Here is a 14,920-nt window from a genome sequence, read left to right as displayed (position 1 = left end):
AATTCAAAAGGGGACTTTAAAATTCATAAGAGCTTCATAATAAATGTGATATAGATATGAGAAAAAAATGAGCTCAGAAATACAAAGCTGAAATGAACCCTGCTGGTTCCAATTCTTTGCAGAAGTAAGTGGGGCACGGTTTGTATTTTTTCCAAATGGAATTTCTAGAGATTGCCATTTCTGGGGCCCTGACTTCATGCTGTCTATAAATGTTCAATGTTGACACTTCTCGACTGATCTTTAGAGGTGACCATTACACAAATACACTCTTTCTTTTATAGTTACTACTTTAATTATAGTCAATGACTTCTTGCAGCAGGTTATTTTTTTAATGGTGGCGACAAACTGCTCAAAATCAGACTGATAAGGACACTTGAAAATGTTTACTCCCCATCAATCCTTGCTAAATAATAAAGGTCCGATTTCTTATGGATGCCTCATTAAATCTATTTTCTATTATTTAAACTTTGTTTTTCTCCAAGACCACTCCTATTTTTCTGTATCTCTTACAAGAGAAGAGCATATATGATTCTCAAATCAAGGCTTGATCAGTTACTAACAGAAGATTATTGATTTTCTTTCATGTAGGTCTATTCTATTTCATGTACAACATTATGTTCATTTTGTTTTTAATTTTTTTTTCAAAAACAGGAAGTTGTTACTGTTATTGATAGTCCATTTTACAGCGAATTGTGTCTACTCATTTTTCTGATACATATCTCTAGGGTAGATTGGTTCTACAGAAAGGCTATTTTTATATCTTACCATTGTACTTATCTCTTTGCTTTTTTCCCAAGTCATTTAATCTAGCCACAGAATTGCTATTGTAATCTCAGAGAGATGAAGGAGAGAGAGAGAGAGAGAGAGAGAAAGAGAGAAAGAAAGAAAAGAAAAATGAAGAAAAACCAAAAAAGAAATTAGCTATGCTAACAGTGGCTTGGGAAAGCTTCAATCCCTTCACAATCTCATCCAACCCAACTACCCCTGGTGGTGGTTTTTATAACCTCCTGTTGAACCATAATCCTCTCCTATATAGAAATTCTAGAGCTACCAGGCTTTTAATGAATATAATCATTTTTAAGAATAATAATGCTACTTGGTCATGATGTGTTTCTTTACATGTGTGGCCATTTTAGATTTAACTTTTAAGTCCTTTTAAGGACTTCATATTGCATATATGTTTATATATAAAATTGGCCTGTAATTTTTGTTCTATTTCTGATTGCTGTGGATGTTAAAATTACACTGATAGACTTAATCATGTGACTTTGCATCTTTCTTTAGTCTTGAAATAATTTGTAAAAGACAAGACTAATCTCCTTGAATATCTGGTAGAATCTGCTTGGAAAAAACATCTAGATCTGGTATGTTTTGCTGGGGGCAAAGGTGGAGGATTTAATTTATTTGCAAGTTTACTCAGGTTTTCTGTTTTACTTAAGTCTATTTTTAGTATAATTATTGAATTTTCATTCATGAAAATTGCTCACTTCATCTAAATTTCCAAGTGTATTGAAGTTGCATTCCTTAAATGCAAAATTCCTTAACATGTTTCATATTATTTTCAAATGATATTTTTGCTCTACTCTATTTATAGTTTTATTTCCCTTCACAGTTAGTGTTTGTAATCTTTAAAAGAAAAAATTGTATTCTGTCTTGCAAGAGCTTTATTTCATTGACAAAACTTGTAAAGAACCAGCTTTAAAATCTGTTTTATTTTCTATGATTTTGTCTACTCTCTATTTTTTTCTACTTTTTCCAGCTTAACTCTGTTGTTCATTAGCTAGTTTCTAGAGATGAATGCTTAAGTAACTTTTTTTCCCATTAAAAAAATAAGTTTCACACGATAACTTGCAGTTATTACAGACTTAGATGCATTTTATAAGTTATAAAATGGATTCTTATTGTCTTTCAGGTATATATATTTCTTACTTTACATTATGAGTTCCTCTTTAACCTGTTATTTAAGAATAATTTCTTTGTTTTCAAACATGTTTTTCTGCATATTTTTAGTGCTAATTTAATCATATTATGGTGAAATAACATAGTTTGTACTGGACTCATTCTCTGGAACTAGATAGACTTTTTTCCTTTGTTATATACTATGTGGTCAATTTTTATAACACTCCATGTGTATTTGAAAAAAATATATTTTTTCTTTGCTATAGAGTATTAATCAAGCCTTTGAGATGACTTGTTCAAATCACATATAACCATTTAAAAATTTTTGCTGTTCTGTTTGAGATTTCAGTTTCTGATAGCTGATGAATTTGACCTATTCAGATTTGGGAAGCTACTTCCCTGAGGAAGTTATGCTTAAACTGAAATCTAAATGATAAGCAGAAATTATTCTGGAGAAAAGGGAAAGAAAGGCCATTCATGTAAATTTAACTAGGTAAATTAATGAAGTTATAGCCTCAATTCATTTTAAACTACTCTTACAAATAAGCACTATTTCATAAACAGTAGTTCTAAATACCACTTGGTGATTCATAGATTAAATAATTAAGAATTCTTTCTACTCAAGTTATTTGTGAGAACTACATAATGCAAACATTTGTAAAGGACTGATTACTTTTAGAAAGGCTGATATTGAACTTAATTTTTAATTTACTCTCTTGCAGAAATACCTATTGTATATTTTAGAAAAATTCTGCCATTTTTCCAGTATATAAAGACACTTTGTACAAAGTTTTGATACACATGTAGTTAAACAAATTTAAAAATCCTAGAAAATATTTCCTTTAAATGGTTAATAAAATGAGAGATGAAAGAAAGAAATGAAAGGAAATTAAAGGTGCTGGGGTTGCATGCACCAACACGAAGTGGTTGTATCCACAAGTTATGGGACAATTGGGTGAAAATTGCACTGTAGAGCTTTGGGGCTTTTTTTTTTTAGTGCTGATTGGAAATCTGTAGTGTATAGAAATGCGAAGCAATAAAGAAGCAAGAGGGGAGGGGGAAGAGGGAACCAACACAGTGGAGATCCCAGGCGCTGCACTGGGCCCTTTTCTACATGCAGTATAATGTGGTGAAAAGCATATGAGCCATGTTATCATTTTGTTTTTCAATTGCTTGATTTGGACATTTCAACAACTGAAATTAAAACTGAGGTTTTATAGTTAAAGTTTTAGCTTGATAAATAATCTTAAGTAAAAAATTATAAATGAATGCCTTTAGAAAGCTTTTTTCAATTCCAGGAAATTCCAGGAGCTGTGCTTTTTTGGCTCCTATAAATTATAACATTTAGCAAAAGGCAGTAACTACTGCATTACCAAAGGGCATTCATCCAGCAAATCTAGATTCCAGACAACACCATCATTTTAGGGAAATAATTTAATGACTCAGAGTCTAGCAATATATCTTTTAAAATAATAACGTGCTACAGAGTGTTAACCTGCTATTTTTGTGGCAAGAATACATGCATTTCTTTTTGATTGTTTTCTACATGAAAATGGAAATAATTGAGTTGACAAATGACACTAAAATACTAAAAGTGCCTAACTTTATAATGGGCTTCATTTGTGAAAGGAAGATAGCATTGGCTTTGATTAACAGATTTCCTACTGGGAAATAAATTATCTTTTTCTCCATCTTGGGTTGTAGTCTAAGTTTAAACTCATTTTTCAGATGTAATTGCTATATTAAATAATTTTCTATAAAACTCATCCTAACAATCAAAAAGCGAAACCTTCAACCACTCTGAGTTCCATTCCACAACTCAGAAAATAAAGCAGTTAACAGCCCAACCTACCTCCAAATAATTGTATACAAGATGTCAGCCAAATATCTTAAAAGGATAAGCTCTTTTTAGAAACTCATGCAATTTTAATTTATTTTCTCATTTTCTTTTTTTTGCAGTGATAGTGCACATGGTAGAAGGTTTTGGTATTCTTTTCCAAGAGTTTAAAAAATCTACTTTGTTTGAAGTGCTAATATAAATACAGTTTGAATAAATAACCTGTGAGGTGAAAGTGAATCTAATGTATATAAAGAACAGTTTGTTGTCCATTGTTTCTTGTACAACACAGTAAGGCTTTAGACCTCACTTTATTCTATTAATGTTAAAGGGCCACCATTCAGCGAAACACTAAGAGTTTTACATTTCAGGTTTAGTAGAAATAAAGTGGTAAATATTCATTTTAGAGTGAATGAGTAGACAGGGATGATATCAGGGAACATCATAGAATATAGTAAGGGACTGCATTTTACAACACCGAGAAAACATTTCTTAGAATATTTACACTTAAAAGAAAAATCTTGTTCTGCTGCATCACCTCTCAAAGAAGAAATAGCAACAGAAGAAAAATGTACTGGGTTTAAGATTCTGCTATAGTAGTATTTAAAGTGCTGCCTCATTTTCTCACAAGCTAGAGAAGTTACTTTGCTCAAAATTAATTATTCCTTTTTTTCAAGTTGCTTATGAACTAGATTTGTAAAGATTCCTAATTAGCCTAATCATTCCAACCACAGTTCCCTGTCCAAGTCACAAGCTTGGCTTTTTTGAAGATAAAGTAAGACTAGGAAGATTTTTCTAATTTTAGCATTCACCAACCTTGTGACTATGGGCTGATCACTTGGTCTCTCTGTGTTTGTTTCCTCCAATATAAATAGGACTTTGCAATAGTACACACCACATAGAGCTTTGAGGGGATTAAATAACCATGCACACACACACACATATACATACTTACATTTAGTACATTGCCTCGTATGTGACAGTACTTAAGCAAATCTAATTAATAATTGGTTGTAGTAATGATAATAGTCCGAGTTGCAATAGCATGGATTAAGATGGTATACGTATAATCACGAGTAGCTACAGACAATATTTAGTGAGCAGTCACTATGTGTCAACAGATACTTTTTTATGCTTGACTTGTATCACCTTATTTAACCAGCAAAACAGTACAATGAGATAAATAAAATGCTCACCTCCATTTTATGGATGAGGAAAACACTAGGGCACAGAAATTAGAGAAATGAATGCAACACAGAAGAGAGAGAGGCATATGTGTTTTAGAAGGTAATAAAATAAAAAGGTTAGAAGAGAAAAAATATTTTCTAGTTGCCTAAGAAAGCATATAAAAATTATCTAGATTCAGAGACAATTTATTAATTAAATGTTAAATGTAAGAACAATTAAGAACAATACAGTTGTAAAAATTTCCTTAAAACTTTAAGAAAATACTGATTTATTGGACTCCTGGATTTGTAATTCCTTTTTTATAAAATATCACTGGAAAATTAAATTATAAAAAATTTGGCTGACAGCTCTCCTGAAAAGTTTCAACCCTTTTATCGTAACACAAAGCAAATGCTAACTCCTGTTATCTCTTTTTTTGTTTTCTTAACATCTTTATTGGGTTATAATTGCTTTACAATGGTGTGTTAGTTTCTGCTTTATAACAAAGTGAATCAGTTATACATATACATATGTTCCCATATCTCCTCCCTCTTGCATCTCCCTCCCACCCTCCCTATCCCACCCCTCCAGGCAGTCACAAAGCACCGAGCTGATCGCCCTGTGCTATGCGGCTGCTTCCCACTAGCTATCTACCTTACGTTTGGTAGTGTATATATGTCCATGCCTCTCTCTTGCTTTGTCAGCATCCTGCCAAGGTCAAACCTGCCACGCTTTCCAACGTATTATCTGTAACCATATTTCATGGTAGTTCAAAATTTCTACCTGAAAGATTTGGGAATCATTCTAATCCCAAATTTGAATAGTTCCTGATTTATAAAGGTCTAAAAAATAAAATCACGTACTCTTTCATTTATAAAATTTCTCCTATACTTTTATATTTTTAATTACAAAAAGTCAAACAATATAGATAGATCATATAAAATGTTAAATCTCTTTTAATTATTTCCATTCCATCCCATGGATAGCTATACTTAACAGTTTATCTATATCCTTCCAGTTCTTTCTCTGTAGTGTTCTCTTAAAAATAAAACACACCAAAAAATTTGTATACTATATATTTATTTGTGACAGCTTTGTTTTTACTTGTCAATTACATATACGAGACATCAGTACCAACAGATCAACTTCACACTTTTTTTTTTTTTTTTTTTTTTTAGGTTTTCACTCTTTATTTATAACACACGTTCCACATCCAGGATCCTCTCCAGTCAGAAGTTCTTTGAGACAACGCCGTCAGCCTTGACCAGTTGGAGACTGGAGTCATCTGACTCGCCCATCCTGAGAATGGCCCCACAGATGGCATAGGTTTTAAACTGGCTGTTGAACCTGCCTGTCACCTTGTCAACCTTGACCACGTTCATCTGGACGGACGCGTGGTCCTTGGCGCCTATGATGCGGTTGCTGGCAGAGCATTTCCGCGGCACGTACAGGTCCACGAACTCGCCGGCATCGTTCTGCATGCTGAGGGAGCGTCTGGTGGCACCACAATGAGCGCGAGCGCAGAAAGAACTTCACACTTTTTTAATGGCCATAAGAACCCATGATGTACCTGAATCATAATTATTTATATCCTTTTCTATAGAAATTTTATCTCTATTTGTTTTTATTACAGAGTAATTAATATCTTTATACCCTTGTTCGTATGTGAAAATATTTTTGTAAGATAGATTCTTAAGACTGGAAAAGCTGGATCAGTACATTCTCAAATTTGTAGAGTCTGCCAAATTGCCCTCAGAGAACATTTTCACCAATCCGCACAAGATAAATAATCCTACCAAAAGTGAATAAGAATATGATTTACAAAACCTCAAAAATATTTTGGTATAAATCTAGCAAAACATGTACAGGATCTTTATGCTGAAAGGAACAAAATGCTGATGAAAGATGCCAAAGACCTAAATAATTTGAGAAAAATACTATGCTCAGGGGTTGGAAGGCTCGACATTGTAAAAACATCAGTTGTTCCCAAATTGATACTTACATTTATTGCAATTCTAATGAAATTCCAAGTAGGATTTTTTAGATATAGACAGCCTGATTTTTTAAAGTATATGAAAATTCAAAAGATCTAGAATAACTAAAGTGATTTTGAAAAAGAAGAATAAAGTTGGAGGAATCATTCTACCTAAATTTAAGATTCACTGTAAAGCTATGGTAATCAAGACAATGGGGTATTGGTGAAGGGATAGACACATAGATCAATGAAACATAATAGTGTAGAAATACATGGATAAGTGATTTTTCACAAAATGCAAAAGAATCCAACGGAGAAAAAAATAGTCTTTTCAACAAATAATATTGGAAAAATTGGATATCCCTATGTACTAAAAATAATCTACCCTAAGCCTCATATGTTATCAAAAATTTAACTCAAAATGGATCATGATCTAAATATGAAATGTAAACCCATAAAATATTGTTTTAAATATAGGAGAAAACTTCTATGACCTGGTGTTAGATAAAGAGTTCTTATACATTATACCAAAAGCACATTCCATAAAATAAATAATTATTAATTAGATTTCAACAAAATTTAAAACTTTTGTTCTTCAAACACACTGTTGAGAGAACGAGAAGATAAACTTCAGAATTAGAGAAAGTATTTATAAATTATATATCTGATAATGATCTTGTACCCAAAATATATAAAGAATTCTCAAAACTCAATAATAAGAAAACAAACAACTCAATTTAAATGTTCCTGAAAATACCAAGTTCTGGTGGGAACGTGGAAAAACTGGAACTCTCACATATGTGCTGGTTGGTAGTTTCTTCTTTACCATATGCCTCAACAATACTATTCCTGGGAATTTAAATAAAAATTTATGTTCACACAAAAATCTGTAATGAATATGTAGGTAAGCTCTATTCATAATTTCTAAAAAATTGTAAATAATTCAAAATCCTGGCAAAGGACTGATTTGTCTTTAAAGAAACAAGAAATTCCTGTTAGATCCAGACAATTTATAACTTACAAGAAAGCAAAAGAAAGATGAGCAAAAGTGCCAGCTCCCCATGTCCCTGGTCCCCAAGGATGACACTGAAACAAAAGGGGCCAAATAATATGACGATGTGACATGAGTGTCAGTGTAACCTGTTACTCACTGAGAAGCCAATTTCAATTTAAAGGTAAGCTGTTTTATAGTCTGTCGTTGTACACTAATGGCAGCAAGGCCAAAATTCTTACATCTATTCAAAACACTGGAGGTGATAAGAAACTGCCTCATGACACCTTCCTGGGAAGATAGGTAAGCAGGTGGAAAATGGTCTTGTTCACAAGCTCCGGCATGCTCTCATGTTCCAGGAATATCGCAGGGAATTCTGCCAAGACTTAGATCTGCTGTAGTTAAGCCTTTCCCACATGGCCTATGTGGAGACATGCAAGGCAGATGCTTACTGTATGCCTCAGAAATCCCACTCCTGGGTATTAACCTTAGAGGGTGAAAACTTACGTTTACTCAAAAACCTGTACATGAATATTTATAGCAATCCTAGTCATAATCATACAAACTGGAAATATTCCAAACGTCCTTCAACAGATGGATGAACAAATGTGATACATCCGTTCAATGGCATACTACTCAGCTATAAAAGAATGACTGATGTGATCAACAACTTGGATGAAAGCACTGTGTTATGGATTCTAGATTTGTGTTTTGTGTTTTATATGGTAGAATTCCTTTACTCTTTAAACATATTATCCTTATAATTTCATCAAAACATTTGTGTTTTTTCTTTCACATATATTATGAACTGAACTGTGTCCCCTCAAAATTCATATGTTGAAGCCCTAACTGCCAACACGACTGTATTTGGAAACAGGACCTTAAAGGAGATGGTTAAGGTTAAACAAAATCATAAGGGCAGGGTCCTAATCCAATAGGACTGGTGTTCTTATAAGAAGATGAAGAGACACCAAAGCTCTCCTTTTCAGCTCACACACAGAGAAAAGACCATGTGAGGACATGGCGGGAAGGTAGTCATTTACAAGCCAGAGAGAGAGGTCTCACCAGAAACCAACCCTGTCAGCATCTTGATCTTGGACTTCTAGGCTCCAGCACTGTAAGCAAATAAATGTCTGTTGTTTAGGCCACTCAGTCTGTGGCATTTTGTTATGACAGCCCTAGCAAGCTAATGCTATGGAAATTACTTTTTTGTTATGATGCGAATAATGGACTTAACATTTGTTTCTGCCAACATAAACAATGAAATGTCAAAACAAAATGTATTAAATGCTTTCCCAAATGGTCCAAAATGCCACTTTTCTTAGATTAAATTCCTGTTTCATATGGATCTGATCTTGGTTTCTCTATTGTTTTTCATAGATCTATTTGCATATTCCTGTGCCTATACGATACTGTTTTAATTATAGTAGCTTTTATGCTTCGTTTAATACCTGGTACAATAAGCCTTCACTTATGTTCTCTTGTCAGTTTTCTTAAATAATTTAATTCAATACTGCCCTCAGTTCCATTTGTCTATACAAATACTATTCAAAGTGCCAGTTCACAAGGAAATAATAATCTTGCAGCAGAATGTAAATTAAATATAATACTTTGTGTACTGTTTATCTGACAGTTTTCATAGTAAGGCGTTTTCCATAAACAAACCAGTGCATTGATTCTGACACATTCTAATAATGAATTGGAGAAAAAACCATCTACTCATATAAGTTGCAGATTTGTGGACCACACTATAGTAACATCGGCTTAGACTTCCTCAACTATGAATAAGCTAAAACCAGGGAACCATGTTTGACCTAGAGGTTTTTAATCAGCCTGCAATAGGGCACAAGTCCCTTATTCTTACGTTTCCTCATCAGTGTTTCTGTTGACTTTCCCACTCTTCCCAGTCTGGGGTACAGAGAAGGAGAACTAGGACCTTCTCAAGGGTTTAGGAGGCATATAATCCCAGGTAAAATTTCTCATATCATTTCTCACTTACCAAATGGTTGAACTTTTATTTTCTTCACAACTGCTGGGTACATTGCTCTGACATCAAATTCTGTATTCTTTCCTGCTCTATTATTTATAGTATAAATTCTGGTTCTTTGGAACTCACAAATCCCTTTTCCTCTCAAGAAATTTCACTTCTTATAATAAAGCCTTGGTGTCTAGACTACTGTTTTGGTTTGTTGTTTTAAAACATTTTTCTTTGTGTGTTTTAAATTCCTTAAGCTATCCTCAGCCCTTCAGGAAAAAAAAAAAAGTGTTAAATGTTAGAGCTTGGTGTGGGTTGAAGTGATAAAAGAGGGAAAAGTAGTAGCATGGAGAAACAGTTACAATCTGGCAAAAACTGACCAACAGAGGAGCCTGGAGTTGGAGTAGAGAGTGAGAGAATACAAGCACAAGTCAGACATGCTTGTGGGACATGAGTATTTCCCAGGGATCTGAAAAATTTGTGGAGCGAATCTCATAAAAAGACTGGACATTGTACACTCATGGAAGAGGAGTCATAGGCAGACAGATCATTCTAGATGAGCCGTAAAAAGAAGGGTGACCCCCACAGTTGAAGAAGTTATAGATATTCAGATTCCATATATATAGTAGACACTTATATGTAGCATATATTTTAACAACAGTCCATTTATTACGGCTATTACACACTATATAATTGAAATAAAATTTTAAAAGAATAGGGAATATGTTGCTGAGTGATTAGGTCATACATTTTCTATAAAAACTGATTTTCTATGAAAACGATTTTCTGTGAAATTAATGAGTAGAGGAATAAAACAGTACAGGATGTGACCCTGGCTTTTGGATGGCAGTCCATCTATAGACCCTCTAGCAGACAGGATTGATGTCTCAGTATTTCACATACATAGCTTCTGTTTCTACTTGCATCTTATCTCTTACAACAAGTTGTAATATTTCAAAAGTACTATAATCGTTTCCTCATCTCAAAGAGTGCTCTTTTTTCATTCATTTACTGAGGTAATATTCTTGTATGTCTCCAATTATTACTTGCAGAAAAAAAAGTTTTATTTAAATTCCCTCCACATGGATAACCTCTCTACTCCTCAAAAAGAATGTACATTTAAAAGAGAAAGAATGCAATAAACTGGTTTCACATGCCATTTATTTATTGATAAGAAAGTCTCCAAATAAAGTTGGAGGGGGATATGATTTGATACCATGTATAACAACTTTCTATAAAGTTCAATTTGCTTTTACTTTGTAACAATGATTTGAAATCTGAACTTTACATATGAATAAAACTTTATATATGAACTTCATATATTACCTTCTTTTTTATTCTTGGTAGATAAAACTGCCTGTTATTTTCCCTCTCATATGTAATATCAATATAATTATAATCTCATTAGCATTTGTATACATGCTTCTTCCTATTCTATTTATTACTACCATCCTTTCCTCTGTTTCTTTCCTATTTTGTCCCAGGCCCATAATACCAGGTCAGCATTTACCTGACAGTGACACTAAAAATAATGAAAGCCAAGATTTATAGAAGGCTTATAAAATGCCAGTCCTTATGTTAAGCATCTTATAATCGTATGTAAATTATTTCATTTCATTCTCACAACAATCCTATAATACAGGTAATAACAGTTTCCCTTGTTGACGAGGAAACTGAAGCTGAATGACTGAGTAATTTCACTGAAGTCCTAAGTAGCTGGAAGTGGAAGAACCAGGATATGAACTAAGATCTGAGTGCAGAGTTAGTGTCATTAGAAATTAAAATAATCCTTTGTACTTAAAACAGTATTCATCTCCTACAAAATTTTTTATTTTCCAAAATTTTCTTTAAGGATGATTTTCTAAAGTTAAAGGTCAAACTAAGAGAATGCATTTGCATTCTCAGAGGATGAATGAACACAAAGCAGTTCCTTTCACTAAATTGCTATCTCCTATCATTAAATTATTATTTCTTACTGCAGTTCTCCTAGCTTCTGTGTTCGCATGTTTTCTCTTCTGCATTTCTATTACTTCTAAATGATCTAGCTGAAATTCTTCTTTCAACTTGAAAACTTTCCAAATAACAGACTTCAGGCTAAGATGTGAGTAGAAGAACATGCAGAAAAAGTGACTCCCCAAACTCCATAAAAAATGACCAGGAAAGCATTAGCACTATATGAAAAGTCATTCCCAAGACCAGAATAAGCTATGAAAGTTATGAGACTCATGTATACTCTATAATCTGAAAGGAAATTAAATAATCCCCTATATGACAAGAAGGAACTCAGGAACTATTCCTTCCCTTGCTCCAGCCTGGAAAAAATAGGTTTAATTCAGGCTATGGAAGAAAAGTTGGAACTGGGCAAGGTATTTTGGAGAAGCAAAGAAACTACATGGTCGGAGTAGAGGAGCGGCCCCTTCTCTATTTTTTACAAATCAGCATAAGGAAGGAACACGTTTCATAGATAGGAGGTAAGGAGTGTAGATGTTTAACTGGGGGCACAGGATCCTTCCGGTTCCATGTGCAATTATATACTTAGTATTTTATTTATTTATTTTTTTTTTGCGGTACGGGGGCCTCTCACTGTTGTGGTCTCTCCCGTTGCGGAGCACAGGCTCCGGAGGCGCAGGTTCAGCGGCCATGGCTCACGAGCCTAGCCGCTCCGCGGCATGTGGGATCTTCCCGGACCGGGGCACGAACCCACGTCCCATGCATCCGCAGGTGGACTCTCAACCACTGCGCCACCAGGGAAGCCCTATACTTAGTATTTGATGGAAAATGGTTTAGTATTTTCTATCAAAAAATCGTATTAATATCTTTATTTTAGAGTCTCCGAAAAATTATGAGGAAGGGAAAGTATGTTATCGGGCAAAATTTCATGAAATTAAATCTCTGGAGAATTTTGACTTTCGTTTCAGGCCTCCAGTGAATATGCATTATTTTGAAATAGAAAAAATTTAACTAAAATATTTCTAGGAAGTGCATGATAGTAGGTCTAAATTTCCCCTCTAAATGTCATCTCCTATTCAGCAGGGCTTAATCCAATTCATTCTTCCCCACAATGTTCTCACTCACACTTGCTTCTCTGTGAGCATTATTCCCCTGACATGACTGCTATTTCCTCCTCAAGGAGCAAGTATAGCACATGAAGATGAAAAGTCAAAATCTTTCTCTTAAACGTAGGAAAATAAGATTATTAAACTGGATTTAACAATGACAAGAAATTTGCCTTTTATAGGCTAATTGGAATGGACAATTATTCTGAAGGTAGCCAGCTATATTAAAAACCAAAACCAAAAACACACAAAAAACAGTTTCAACCAGAAAACTGGAACATGCTTTTAAACAGTGTCCCTATTCAACTAAATTCCAAATATGGGCTTGCAATGGAGAAACGCTGATTTTCTTCCTTGATTCCATATGGTATCTGGTATTAAGAATGAATGACATAGGGTGCAGAAAGGACAAACGGTAGCAGAATTTCAGAAGTGGGAAAGACTACCTAATGATTACAATAGATTTCAGAGCTACAGCTATGCTACAAATAAATAGCCTGTCAGGAGTTAACAAAATGTCCCAAGAGATGTACTATAAAAGTCAGCCACATGCAGAACACATTCAATATAAGACAGCTGTCTTATTTTAAAGTTTAGGGCAATAGTGATTGGTCACCAAATCAATAGGCTGATGTGCAACGGAAGCTCCCTCCTGGGAAACACTGTGTGTTCTTAGAAGATGAAAACATCTTTTGGGACTTGTACACGGTGGTAAAATTTTCAAATATTTAAATAAGGTAAGTAAGTATTCAGACTTTGGATCACCTTCAACGTGACAAAATATATCTGATATTACCCAACATCCTGATCTTTGCCATATAAAAATCCTGTATCAGGTTAGATAGTCCTATTACGGTAGCTTTGCAGTGAGAATCTGGTTAAGACCTGCATTAAAGTAAGTTCTTCGATCTTACTGCACATGAGAGCAAATTGTTCATTTCCTTGCCTCTGAGATGCCAAGGCAAGTAGTTTTCACAAAGACAAATCTAATGAGACTGTTCTACTTGTTGAGAACTGGGCTCAGGAAGCATGTCCTGTCTATTCTGAATTGACCTGCTTCATAACCTTGGTGATCTGGGGTCTGCTTATTTGCTCAGAAAATTCTAAAAAAAAATAACACAGAGAACACCACTGGGCGTCAATGTGGTTCCTAACTAGAAGTTTTGTTCCAAGTGTATATGGTCCGAGGGATTTTCTAATGGGAATATCATAGAGTTGTGGATTTTGGAACTAACAGGAACATTGGAAATCATAAAGTGTGACCCACTGACATCACAGACATGACCAATATTTATTAGATGGAAATGATAAAACCAGATCACATATTTACCTGCCCTCTGTGTTATATCTTATGTGTCAACTTGGCAAGGCCACCATACCCGGATTTTTAATCAAACACATCTAGATGTTGCTGTGAAGGTATTTTTCAGATGAGATTAACATTTAAATCAACAGATTTTGAGTAAAGCAGATTCCCTCCATAATATGGGTAGGCCTAACCAAATGAATTGAAAGACTTAAGAAGACTGGCCTTCCTGAGGAAGAGAGAAATCGGCCAGCAGACAGCCTTCATACTCAAACTACATAGTCAGTTCTTCCCTGGGTCTCCAGCCTGAAGGTCTACCCCTGCATATTTTGGATTTGCAAGCCTCCATAACTTCATGAGCCACTTCCTTAAAATCTTTCTCTCTGTCTCTGTCTCTGTCTCTCTCTCTGCTCTGTTTGGTTCTGTTTCTCTGGAGAATAGTGACTAATCCACATTTCATCCTGCAAGGGTATCTCATCACACTAAGAGCTATCTAAAATCCTTTGCATGACCTACAAACTCTCCATGATCTGACTGTTGGGAGATCCCTTTAACCTCATTTACTATCTTTCTTCCCCTCATTCACTGTGTCCAACTACACTAACCTTTTAACCTTGCGTTTAGTCCTCTCGTGGAATTTTATTCTCTATAAGAGCCCAGTCCTTTATTTCACTCAGGTCTCTGCTCAAATATCACCCTTAAAGGCTCACAACT

At 34.4% G+C, this 14,920-nt stretch overlaps 1 protein-coding gene and 1 pseudogene across 1 annotated transcript in view; both read right to left on the bottom strand.

Annotated features, from left to right (window-relative positions):
• The window catches only part of CTNNA3 (catenin alpha 3), a 1,581,323-nt gene that overhangs the window by 427,063 nt on the left and 1,139,340 nt on the right, over positions 1-14,920 (bottom strand). The window lies entirely within an intron of this gene.
• LOC137208541 (small ribosomal subunit protein eS21 pseudogene) lies at positions 6,046-6,451 on the bottom strand (annotated as a pseudogene).

Source organism: Pseudorca crassidens, chromosome 16 (assembly GCF_039906515.1).
Source record: "Pseudorca crassidens isolate mPseCra1 chromosome 16, mPseCra1.hap1, whole genome shotgun sequence".
In the NCBI taxonomy this organism is placed as follows: Eukaryota; Metazoa; Chordata; class Mammalia; order Artiodactyla; family Delphinidae; genus Pseudorca; species Pseudorca crassidens.
The sequence above is the reverse complement of the archived record's forward strand: the minus strand, read 5'-3'. Positions and strand labels throughout refer to the sequence as shown.